This window comes from Puma concolor, chromosome A3 (genome assembly GCF_028749965.1).
Source record: "Puma concolor isolate L17-30 chromosome A3, mPumCon1.1.hap2, whole genome shotgun sequence".
Taxonomy (NCBI): Eukaryota; Metazoa; Chordata; class Mammalia; order Carnivora; family Felidae; genus Puma; species Puma concolor.
In genome coordinates this window covers 21775738-21787170 of record NC_141669.1, presented here as the reverse complement: position 1 = coordinate 21787170, position 11433 = coordinate 21775738, and positions in this window count along the sequence as shown.

Sequence of the window (11433 nt, the reverse complement as noted above, 5' to 3'; positions counted from 1 at the left end):
CACCCCTCCAGGGGCGCCTGGGTGGCTCAGTCGGTTAAGCGTCCGACTTCGGCTCAGGTCACGATCTTGCGACCTGTGAGTTCGAGCCCCGCGTCGGGCTCTGCGCTGCCGGCTCAGGGCCCGGAGCCTGCTTCGGATTCTGTGTCTCCTTCTCTCTCTCTCAAGTGCCCCTCCCCCACTTGCACTCCGTCTGTCTGTCTCTCTCTCAAAAATAAACATTAAAAAAAAAATTAAATAAACCCTCCAGGCGATTCTGACGCATGCTGACATTTGAGAACACCTAGAGGAAACATGCGTAGGGTGGGCAGGCGAGAAGCCCACAAAAATGTGCAAATACTGGAAGAGCCATTATGTGAGTGAGACCGTTTGTTCTACGGCCTCCGGAGGAAGAGCTGGAGGGGGGTGGGGGCACAAGTTGCAGAGAGACAGAATTGGGTTTTCATTAAGGAGATACTGTTGAACAAATAGAACTTTGGGGGAGTGTGACGTATGCCTGGTGAAGGCACTTCTCCATCACTGGACTAAACGTACGGTGTCCTGGGCCAGATGACCAGTTAGGGATGCCGTAGAAATTTCTGCAGAGGTTAAATTAGATGTAGGAATCTCTAAACTGCGAGAATCCACGATGAATTCTTCTTGCAGACCCTCTTTTCTCTTATCGAGAGCAAGAGCAATACTTCCTGGCTGTTCTGCCATGTCTGAGAACCGTGTTTGGCTAACGAATACTAGAGCAAATGGCTTTTCTAGTTTTCCTGCTCAGGATTTTCTCAGGGCCGCTCCATTCTGGACTGGTTGTTCTGTAGGCTGCTGCATAGCTGCCTTCCAGAGGTTTCCCTCTACAACCACCCCTTACCCTCTTACCTATGTGGAATCTCCCGTTTCCTCTGTCCCGTATTTTTCTATTTTTTATTATTAGTTTAATATATCAGGGCACGTCACCAAGTAGATTCCCAAGAAAGATTACCAGGAAAGTCAATCTTTTCAATCTTGATTGTCTGAAAATGACCTTTTTTTAATGTTTGTTTATTTTATTTTTTTTTTTTAAATTTTTTTTTTTCAACGTTTATTTATTTTTGGGACAGAGAGAGACAGAGCATGAACGGGGGAGGGGCAGAGAGAGAGGGAGACACAGAATCGGAAACAGGCTCCAGGCTCTGAGCCATCAGCCCAGAGCCCGACGCGGGGCTCGAACTCACGGACCGCAAGATCGTGACCTGGCTGAAGTCGGACGCTTAACCGACTGCGCCACCCAGGCGCCCCAAATGTTTGTTTATTTTTTAGAGAGAGAGAGAGACAGAATGCAAGCAGGGGAGGGGCAGAGAGGGAAGGAGACACAGAATCCGAAGCAGGCTCCAGGCTCTGAGCTGTCAGCACTGAGCCCGATGCAGGGCCTGAACTCATAAACAGTGAGATCATGACCTGAGCTAAAGTTGGACGCTTAACTGACTGAACCACCCGGGAGCCCCCTGAAAATGACTTGTTATTGACACTTGGTAGACAGATTGTTTGGGTATAGAATTCTAGGATGGAAATGATTTTCCCACAAGATTTAGAAAACAAGCTCCATGATTTTCCATCTTTTCATAGTTTTGTTGATAGTCAGGTGACATTCAATTTCCAATTCTTTGTATGCAGCTTGTGCTTTCTTTTCCTGCTGGCTCTTGAAGCATTATTTTCATTGTTTAGAAATGTCATGATGATGTCTCTTTAACCTGGAGACTCTTATCTTTCAGAAAATCTGGAAATTTTCTTCTATTATTTCTTTGATAAACTCCCTTTCTTTGTTTTTTTCTGTACTCCTATTTCTGAAACTGCTGTTAGACTGATCATCGACTTTTCTTGGCTTTGTCTCCAATTTTTTTTTCTGGTCTTTTTAAATAAGTCTGTACACTCTGAATGTTCTGAATCTTGCTTTGTGGTGTAGTAAATGGTCAATTTTTATAAACAATTCTCCCTCTTTTTAAATTTATTTATTTTGAGAGAGAGAGCATGAGCGAGTGGAGGAGGGAACAGAGAGAGGGAGAGAGAGAATGCCAAGCAGGCTTAGCACTGTCAGCACAGGGCCCGACGTGGGGCTTGAACTCATGAACCGCAAAATCATGACCTGAGCCGAAGCCTGACACTCAACAGACTGAGCCACCCAGGCGCCACCCTATCGCAACTATTTTTGAGTGTACAGTTCAGTAGGATTAAGTATACTTACATTATTGTTAAATAGATCTCTAGAACTTTTTCATCTTGCTGAACTGAAACCCTTTTTCGATTACACAATTCTCCTTTTACCTGTTCTTCAGCCCCTGGTACCTACCATTCTACTATTTCTATGAGTTTGACTACTTAGATACTTCATATAAGGGGGATCGTATATAACTTGTCATTTTGTGACTGGCTTATTTCACTTGGCATAATGTTCTCGAGGTTCATCCAAGTTGTAGCATGTGACAAGGGTTCCTTCGTTTTTAAAGCTGCCTAGTATTCCACCGTGTGCACATATCACATTTTGTTAATCCATTCATCTGTCAGTGGGCATTTGGGTTGCTGCTACCTTTTGGTGATTGTGAATAATGCTGCGATGAACCTTTTCTCTGGGTGGTCATTTCACTTTCTTGACAGTGTCCTTTGAAATACAAAGGTTTTTAATTTTGATGAACTCAAATGTATCTATTTTTTTCCTTTATTACTTATGCCTTTTGGTGCCATATCTATGAATTCATTTCCAAATCCAAGGTTATGAAGATATACTCCTCTGGTATATTTCCAGGAGTTTTACAGTTTTAGCTCTCACAGTGAAGTCTTCGATCCAGTTTCAGTAAATTTTTTTCTTTTTCGTTTTTAATGCTTATTTAGTTTTGAGAGAGAGAGAGCAGAGGGAGGGGCAGAGAGAGAAGGGGACAGAAGATCTGAAGCAGGCTCTGTGCAAACAGCAGAGAGCCTGATGGGGACTCAAACTCATGAACCACAAGATCATGACCTGAGCCGAAGTCAGATGGTTAACCGACTGAGCCACCCAGGGGTCCCCATTTTGAGTAAATTTTTTTGCATATGATCTCAGGTAAAGTTCCAGTTACATTCTTTTGCAGGTGGATATCCAGGTGTCCAAGCACCATTTGTTGAAAACACTATTTTCCCCCATTAAATCATCTTGGCATCTTGGTCAAAAATCAGGAGACCATAGACACTTGTTTTCTTGTTTGTTAATGGACTCTCAATATTCTATTCAATTGATCTAGATCTCTACAGTCTTTCAAAAAAAGATTTTATTTTTAAGTAACCTCTACACCCAATATGGGGCTCGAACTCACAATCCCGAGATCAAGAGTCACGTGTTCCACCCGCCAAACCAGCCAGGTGCCCCCTGTAGAGTCCTGTCTTGATTACTGGTGCTTCACAGTAGTTTTTCTTTTAAAAAATTATTTGTTTTCCAAATTCTAGTATAATTAATGTACAGTGTTATGTTGGTTTCAGGCGAACAGTACCGTGATTCAACACTTCCACACGTTACTCAGGGCTCATCGCGGTGTGCTCTTTAATCCCCATCACCTAGTTCATTCATTCTCCCACCCACCTCCCCCCTCGTAACCACCAGTTTGCTTCATAGTAGCTTTTACATTAAAAATTTTTTTTTAAATATTTATTTACTTTTGAGAGAGAGACAAGAGCGTGAGCAGGGGAAGGGCAGAGAGAGAGAGAGAGAGAGAGAGAGAGAGAGAGAGGGAGACACAGGATCCGAAGCAGGCTCCAAGCTCTGAGCTGTCAGCACAGAGCCCAATGCAGGGCTCGAACTCACGAACCACGAGATCATGACCTGAGCCGAAGTTGGGTGCTCAACCGACTGAGCTACCCAGGCGCCCCAGTGTAGTAGCTTTTAAAATCAGGAAGTGGAAAAAATTATGTATCAATTGTACTCAAATTTTTAAAAATTAAAAATATTAAAAAAATAAATTCCAGGATAAAAAAATAAAATGAAATCAGGAAGTGGCATTCCTCTCTCTCCCATCTTGGGACGGTATTTTTCCTGTCTTTCCCTTCTTTACAGATCCAAGAATCATTGTTGATTTTTTTCAGTCTGTTCAGCTTTTTTCTTATCGTTAGGCTGGAGTGGTGACCTCCGAGCTCCTTACATGCAGCACGGGTCACTGCCATGCACTCTATTGTAAACCTGTTAGACTCAAAGTAAAGCATTTCAATGGAGAAAAAAAAAGGTGCATTCTTAATATTTTACCGGGCAAACACTGTGACCCTTTTCGGATGTATATTTTGTCACTCCTTCAAATGGCCTTTTCCAATCTTGATTGTAACCATGATATATAACCTCCTCCAACTGAATATCATCAGATCTTCCTTCCCTTTCCTGGGTTTTAAGAAGCCTCCTTCCTTTAGTGGGCATAAGGCAGTTCCTGGAGAGGAACTTAGTTTCTACCCATGGATCAAAGAAAGCCTATACTTTTGATTGCTAAGGATTTGAGACACGACAGTTCTTCAAGCTGCCACTTGGTGAGTGCTCGACTTCCTTCCTTCCTATAGGCAGAGTCCCAGGAAATGACAAAACCTAATAATTATCAATTCTGTATCTGTGGTCTCTTATTTCCCGCAACATTTTAACGTAATGATGGCAGGATCTGGCACAACATGGACCCTGACAGTGGTTTGTCAGAGGAGGCCCGGGCATACACATGGTGAGACCTGTTGATGTCTTACTCTGTAGGCATTTTTCTTACCTCCCCTCTGCTGCCTGGGGATGCTATGGTTCAGCTCCACTCCTGGGGTGTTTTTAGTTAAAAAGCTTTGCCATATAAGATAGGTATCATAAACGAAGCTACTTCTCCCCTCCTGTTAAGTTTTTCCCACATGATTAAAAAAAAAAAATGATTGAATGCCCTGTTTTCACCCTTAGGCTAGACCAGGGTTTCTTAAGCTTGGCGCTATTGACATCTTGGGTCAGATAATTCCTTATTGTGAGGGGCTGTTCTGTGCACTGTAGGATATTCAGCAACACCCCTGACCTTTACTCACTGGATTCTCTCACGCTCCCAGTTTTGACAACCCAAAAACTGTGTCCAGATGTTACCAAATGTCTCCTGGGGGACAAAATGGCCCCTGGTTGAGAACCACTGAGCTAGACTGACTTAATGGGTAACTTCAGCTCAAGAGCTTGGAAGGGGCCCCATCCCTGCTCAGTTCGTGTTTAACTGTCATAAACCTCAACCTATCCAATTTGCTTAAAACATGGAACTGGTACAGCAGAGATAGCCAAAATGACAATTTCGCCTTGATAGCTCCTATGACCGCGATGCCAGGTGAAAGTCTGATAGCTATGAAAAGGCGAGTTAACAAAGAAAGGCAAAACCCTTTCATATGTTTCCACCCAGATACCAGGGAGAAATTTCAAAACCATCTTATGGACATCAAGTAAAATCTATAAAGTGCCCCCAAGGCACAAGTTTAAATCCTCACAACTTAAAAAAGAGACAGGCCCTGACTGTCCACCAGCCCACAGTGGGGAAAATTTCACCATACAACCCTGGCCATTGGAAAAACGAGCAAATAACCCTCAGCAACGCCCACATGCGGTGCTTTGTCCTAAAATACCTTTGATGCAGCTTCCAGATCTCTCCTTCTGGGGGTGTCAGGAAATCTTCTGTTGTACAACAGAGACAGGAACAGGCCCTTGAGGTCCTGCCACCGATGTCTCCTTTCCCTTCGGCTTCAAAATACCAAGCGTCCTCCCCGGAGACATTGTTCCCCAGTGACTTCTGCTCCCACAGCAGCGAAAGGATCAAAGACTAACTCGGGGAGAAGGTCTGGTTTACTGCAAAGGGCTGCTCCAGTGCCTTGAAACTTAGTGTCTTTGGGAATTGATCGAAAGGGATCAGCTCCCTTCAAGGTAAGGGGGCTGCAAAGCTTCCAAGGATAGTTTAAAACCAAGAATTCTAATAAAGGGAGAGGCACTGAGTAGCCGATTAAATTTAAATATGCATCACTGTAAGCAATTGCCTTTCATTTTAAGGCGATCTTTAATTCACAGTTGAAGAATCTATTTCCTCCCAAGGGGGCTTAGAGGGCTGTAATTCATGTAACATGTAGTCAGTCTGTAGAAAGAAAACTAGTGTTCAGAAAAGCTCAGGGTCTCAAGAAAGATAATTTGCTTTTAATAGTAAAAAAATGTGAAGAATTTGCATTTCCAGGAAAATATTCAATGCACTCGTGTGATTCGAGCCAGAAAGACAGTCCGACAGCATGTGCGTATTTTGGTAAAGCTATAAACTATGATAATTAAGATGTTTTTAAGCCAAATTTTTAGCATATTCTTAAGCTCAAAAAGAAAACTTCCTGATAAGAACAGGTCACAGGGCAAAGAATAAATAAAAGGCAAAAGGAACTTTCTAGAAAGTTGGTGGTTGACTCAGTCATCTCCACTCCCTTTATTGGTAAGAGAATCATTTATAATTCTTATTGCTGCTTTATTTATTTTAAAAGTTTTAAATGTTTACTTTTGAGAGAGAAAGAGCGAGCAGGGGAGGGATAGGAGGAAAGGGAGACACATAATCCAAAGCAGGCTCCAGGCTGTCAGCACAGAACCTGATGTGGGGTTCAAACCCATGAACCGTGAGATCATGACCTGAGCCAAAGTCAGACGCTCAACCGACTGAGCCACCCAGGCACACCCTTATTGCAGTTTTAAAATGCACCCTAATGCAGTTTTAAGAGTTCAAGTTTGGGAATTCAGGATTAACTGCCTCTCAGATTCAAAAGGTGTTTAAAACATTAACAAAGCTGGGAAATTCAGTGAGTTTGTTCTTTAAAATATAATTTTGCCTCCCTCCCCTCAAGGTGATACTATAGAATGTGAAATCAGGAATTTTGAATATGGCATAATTGATTTCAACACGAATTTGAATTTTTGCACTAAAATGAAATAGCTAAAGCATTTTTGTAAATATGATGTAAGGCATTTTTTTTTTAACATTTAATTTATTTTTTTAAATTTACATCCAAGTTAGTTAGCATATAGTGCAACAATGATTTCAGGAGTAGATTCGTTAGTGCCCCTTACCCATTTAGCCCATCCCACCTCCCACAACCCCTCCAGTAACCCTCTGTTTGTTCTCCATATTTAAGAGTCTCTTATGTTTTGTCCCCCTCCCTGTTTTTATATTATTTTTGCTTCCCTTCCCTTATGTTCATCTGTTTTGTATCTTAAAGTCCTCATGTGAGTGAAGTCATATGATATTTGTCTTTCTCTGACTGACTAATTTCACTTAGCATAATACCCTCCAGTTCCATCCACGTAGTCGCAAATGGCAAGATTTCATTCTTTTTTATTGCAGAGTAATACTCCATTGTATGTATATACCACATCTTCTTTATCCATTCATCCATCGATGGACATTTGGGCTGTTTCCATATTTTGGCTATCGTTGATAGTGCTGCTATAAACATGGGGGTGCATGTGTCCCTTCAAAATAGCATACCTGTATCCCTTGGATAAATACCTAGCAGTGCAGTTGCTGGGTCATAGGGTAGTTCGATTATCAGTTTTTTGAGGAAACTCCATACTGTTTTCCGGAGTGGTTGCACCAGTTTGCATTGCCACCAATAGCGCAAAAGAGATCCTCTTTCTCCGCATCGTCACCAACATCTGTTGTTGCCTGAGTTGTTAATGTTATTAGCCATTCTGACAGGCGTGAGGTGGTATCTCGTTGTGGTTTTGACTTGTATTTCCCTAATGTTGAGCATTTTTTCATGTGTCGGTTGGCCATCTGGATGTCTTCTTTGCCCATTTCTAAACTGGATTGTTTTTCGGGTGTTGAGTTTGATAAGTTCTTTATAGATTTTGGATACTAACCCTTTATCTGATATGTCGTTTGCAAATACCTTCTCCCATTCTGTCGGTTGCCTTTTAGTTTTGCTGATTGTTTCCTTTGCTGTGCAGAAGCTTTTTATTTTGATGAGGTTCCAGTAGTTTATTTTTCCTTTCATTTCCCTTGCCTCCGGAGACGTGTTAAGAAGTTGCTGCAGTCGAGGTCAAAGAGGTTTTTGCCTGCTTTCTCCTCTAGGATTTTGTTGGCTTCCTGTCTTACATTTAGGTCGTTCATCCATTTTGAGTTTATTTTTGTGTATGGTGTAAGAAAGTGGTCCAAGTTCATTCTTCTGCATGTCGCCGTCCAGTTTTCCCAGCCCCACTTGCTGAAGAGACTGTCTTTATTCCATTGGATGTTCTTCCCTGCTTTGTCAAAGATTAGTTGGCCATACGTTTGTGGGTCCGTTTCTGGGTTCTCTATTCTTTTCCACTGATCGGAGTGTCTGTTTTTGTGCCAAGACATGGGGTTTTGATGGTCGTTGAAAGATATTGAGACTAATATGGAAAAAATGTGTCCTTTATCAATTCATTCAGTAAAATTCAGATAATCCAAAATCATATAAATCCATAGAAAAGTTGCAACCTAACTTCCTGCATTGCATTAAAATAATGTTTCCTCAACATTAGCTTATTAACTTTATCTGTTTAGTGCCATTTTTTCTTAGAGTTTCTTTTTTGTTGTTGTTTTTTGTTTGTTTTAACATTTATTTATTTTGAGACAGAGAGAGCAAGCAGGGGACAGAGAGAAAGAGAGAGAGAGAATCTAAGCAGGCTCCGTGCTGTTAGCACAGAGCCCAACGCGGGGCTTGATCCCATGAACTATGAGATCATGACCAGGGCCAAAATCAAGAGGTAGACAATCCAATGACTGAGCCACCTAGGCGCCCCTTTCCCTAGAATTTCTAATTGGATTTTGGAAGCATAATTCAAACAGCAATAAGCTAATGGATACTTGTGTTTATCCAAAGGCCTCATGAAGTTGGGGTTATGTAGTGAAATAAAAATATTGTGTGCATGTGCGTGTGTATAAATGTCTAAATTTTGACATAGGAATCAGAAGTTCAGATAAAACCTCAAGAGCCTGTGTTTAATGTGCATATTTCTTATTGATCATGTGCTATTCTAAGATACCAGTATCTTCTTGTTCTCCCATAGTCAAAGTAAAGACTTTACAATTGATACTGAATAAAAAAAGAGTCATAGCTAGGAGAATCATTTAGCAAATGCCTGTAAAATTTAGCGCAGCACATAGTATGATATATTTAGTGGCTTAAGAAAGTTACATTTTGTAAAAAGAGGAGCTGGTGGGGTCTTAAAAGGGAACAATGTAAATTTAAAAAGTGATGCCAGGGGTGCCTGGATGGCTCAGTAGGTTAAATGTCTGACTTCGGCACAGAACATGATCTCACGGCTGGTGGGTTCAAGCCCCACATTGGGCTTTCTGCTGACAGCTCAGAGCCTGGAGCCTGCTTCGGATTCTGTGCCTCCCTCTCTCTCTGCCCCTCCCCTGCTCACACTCTGTCTCTTTCTCTCAAAAATAATAGACATTAAAAAAATTTTTAAAAACAGTGATGCCAGATTTTATCTGGGTGATCAAGGTCAATATCAATAGTGATAAATCATGTATGCAGTATTATCCTTAATATGATGTGATTAAAAGCACACTTCGTTTCTGTGGCCTTCCTCCTAAAAATTCATAACCCCAGCCTAACCATTCATTTGAGACAAACAGTGGACCAATTCTAATAGAGAAGTCTTCTATAAAACACCTGACCGGTACTCCTCAAAACTATCGAGGTTATCGAAAACAAGGAAAAGTCTGACAACGGTCACAGCCAAATGAAGCCCAAGGGGACATGACAAATGTACTGTGGCGTTCTCGATGGGATTCTGAAAGAGAATAAGGACGGTAGGTAAAAACTAAGGACATATGAATAAAGTATGGGTTTTAGTTAATGAGAATGCCTCACTATTGGTGCTTTAATTGTAACAAAAGTGCCATATTAATGTGAGATGTTGATAATAGGGGAAGCTGGGTGTGGGGTATGTGGGATCTCTCTGTACTATCTTTTCAGTTTTTCCGTAAATCAAGACTGTTCTAAAAAAAAATAAAGCCTATTTTTAAAAGAAAGCTATACAGGAACAGAATTTGTTCAGTTAAAATTTAAGGAAACTTTAAAATACAAAGCATCTAATGTATTCAGGAAAAATTTTAAAGGAGGCAGGATTCATCTGGCTAGAACTTAACGTAGGAGTCTCGCACTAATCACTATGCGGTTGGTGTAGAGGGACTGGATAGTGGTAGAGAATCTGGTACCTAACTTTGGAAATTTGAGCCACTGGAGTGGAGCTAGGAAGCAGGCCTTCCTCACAACCTCTTAGATGCCCAGGCTCCCAGCCAAAGATTTAGGACTTCAAGATGAAATCTAAGTTTATGTGTGGCAGTGAGACATCTGATGAACCTCTAAGCTCACTATAGTTGTGGGTTTAATTGATTAGATTGGCGATAATTATTTAGCTTTTAGGAAAGGTGCTTAAGAAGGAGCTGGAATTTCGAATGGAGTTAGAAATGTTGTAAAGTGTTCAATGAAGCTGTTAAATGGGATCATAGTCCCCTTAACAGTAAATGATGACAGGTGGTACTTATAATTTTTTTTTTTTAACGTTTATTTATTTTTGAGACAGAGAGAGACACAGCATGAACGGGGGAGGGGCAGAGAGAGAGGGAGACACAGAATTGGAAACAGGCTCCAGGCTCTGAGCCATCAGCCCAGAGCCCGACGCGGGGCTCGAACTCGCGGACCGCGAGATCGTGACCTGAGCTGAAGTCGGGCGCTTAACCGACTGAGCTACTCAGGCGCCCCCTTATAATTTTTAATGGAATAATAAGTCTATACACTAAACTGAAAAGCTTAGGGAAGCGCCCCCAGACCTTCCCCATTCTGCTGTACCCATGGCAGAGCTGTGAAGACTCGGGGCTTGTCACAGGACACCCTTGTCCCCACTCACAGCAGAAGGACCCATTTTCCCCACCTCCCACGATGCCCTGCCCTTCACCTTTCAGCGATGGAATGAATTTTAACTCCTGATCAGGCATCTTCATAGCCTAATGAATATATAGGTATGCATGAGGTGGCCAAATAAGTTAGTGCCCAAAGCACGACATATATGAAAGGTGGCACCACTAATTACCCTGGAGCGATAGACTTAACCCGGAACTGTCCCGGGAAAACCAGGACAAGATTCCCTATAGGTATAAATGTGTACTTTGGAAATATACCAGGGGAAGAAAGTGAAGAAATCAGCTTTCATTGTAAGACAGCGTCAAGTACCAACCAAATGTTAGATCCTTTACTGTTTTAGTGAGAAAGCACTAAAACCCTCATCTTATTAGATGGCTTTATTTTAAAGTCTGTGGTGTTTTATTTTCCGGCAACTGCATACACACAAAGGCATGCCGTGTCTTCCTGGGTAGCTTTTATTTTTTTCTCCATACACCATCCAATACCATGCACATGGCCTGCTGAACATGTGGCATGCTTTTCATCCAAACACAAAAGATTTTTGGCCGC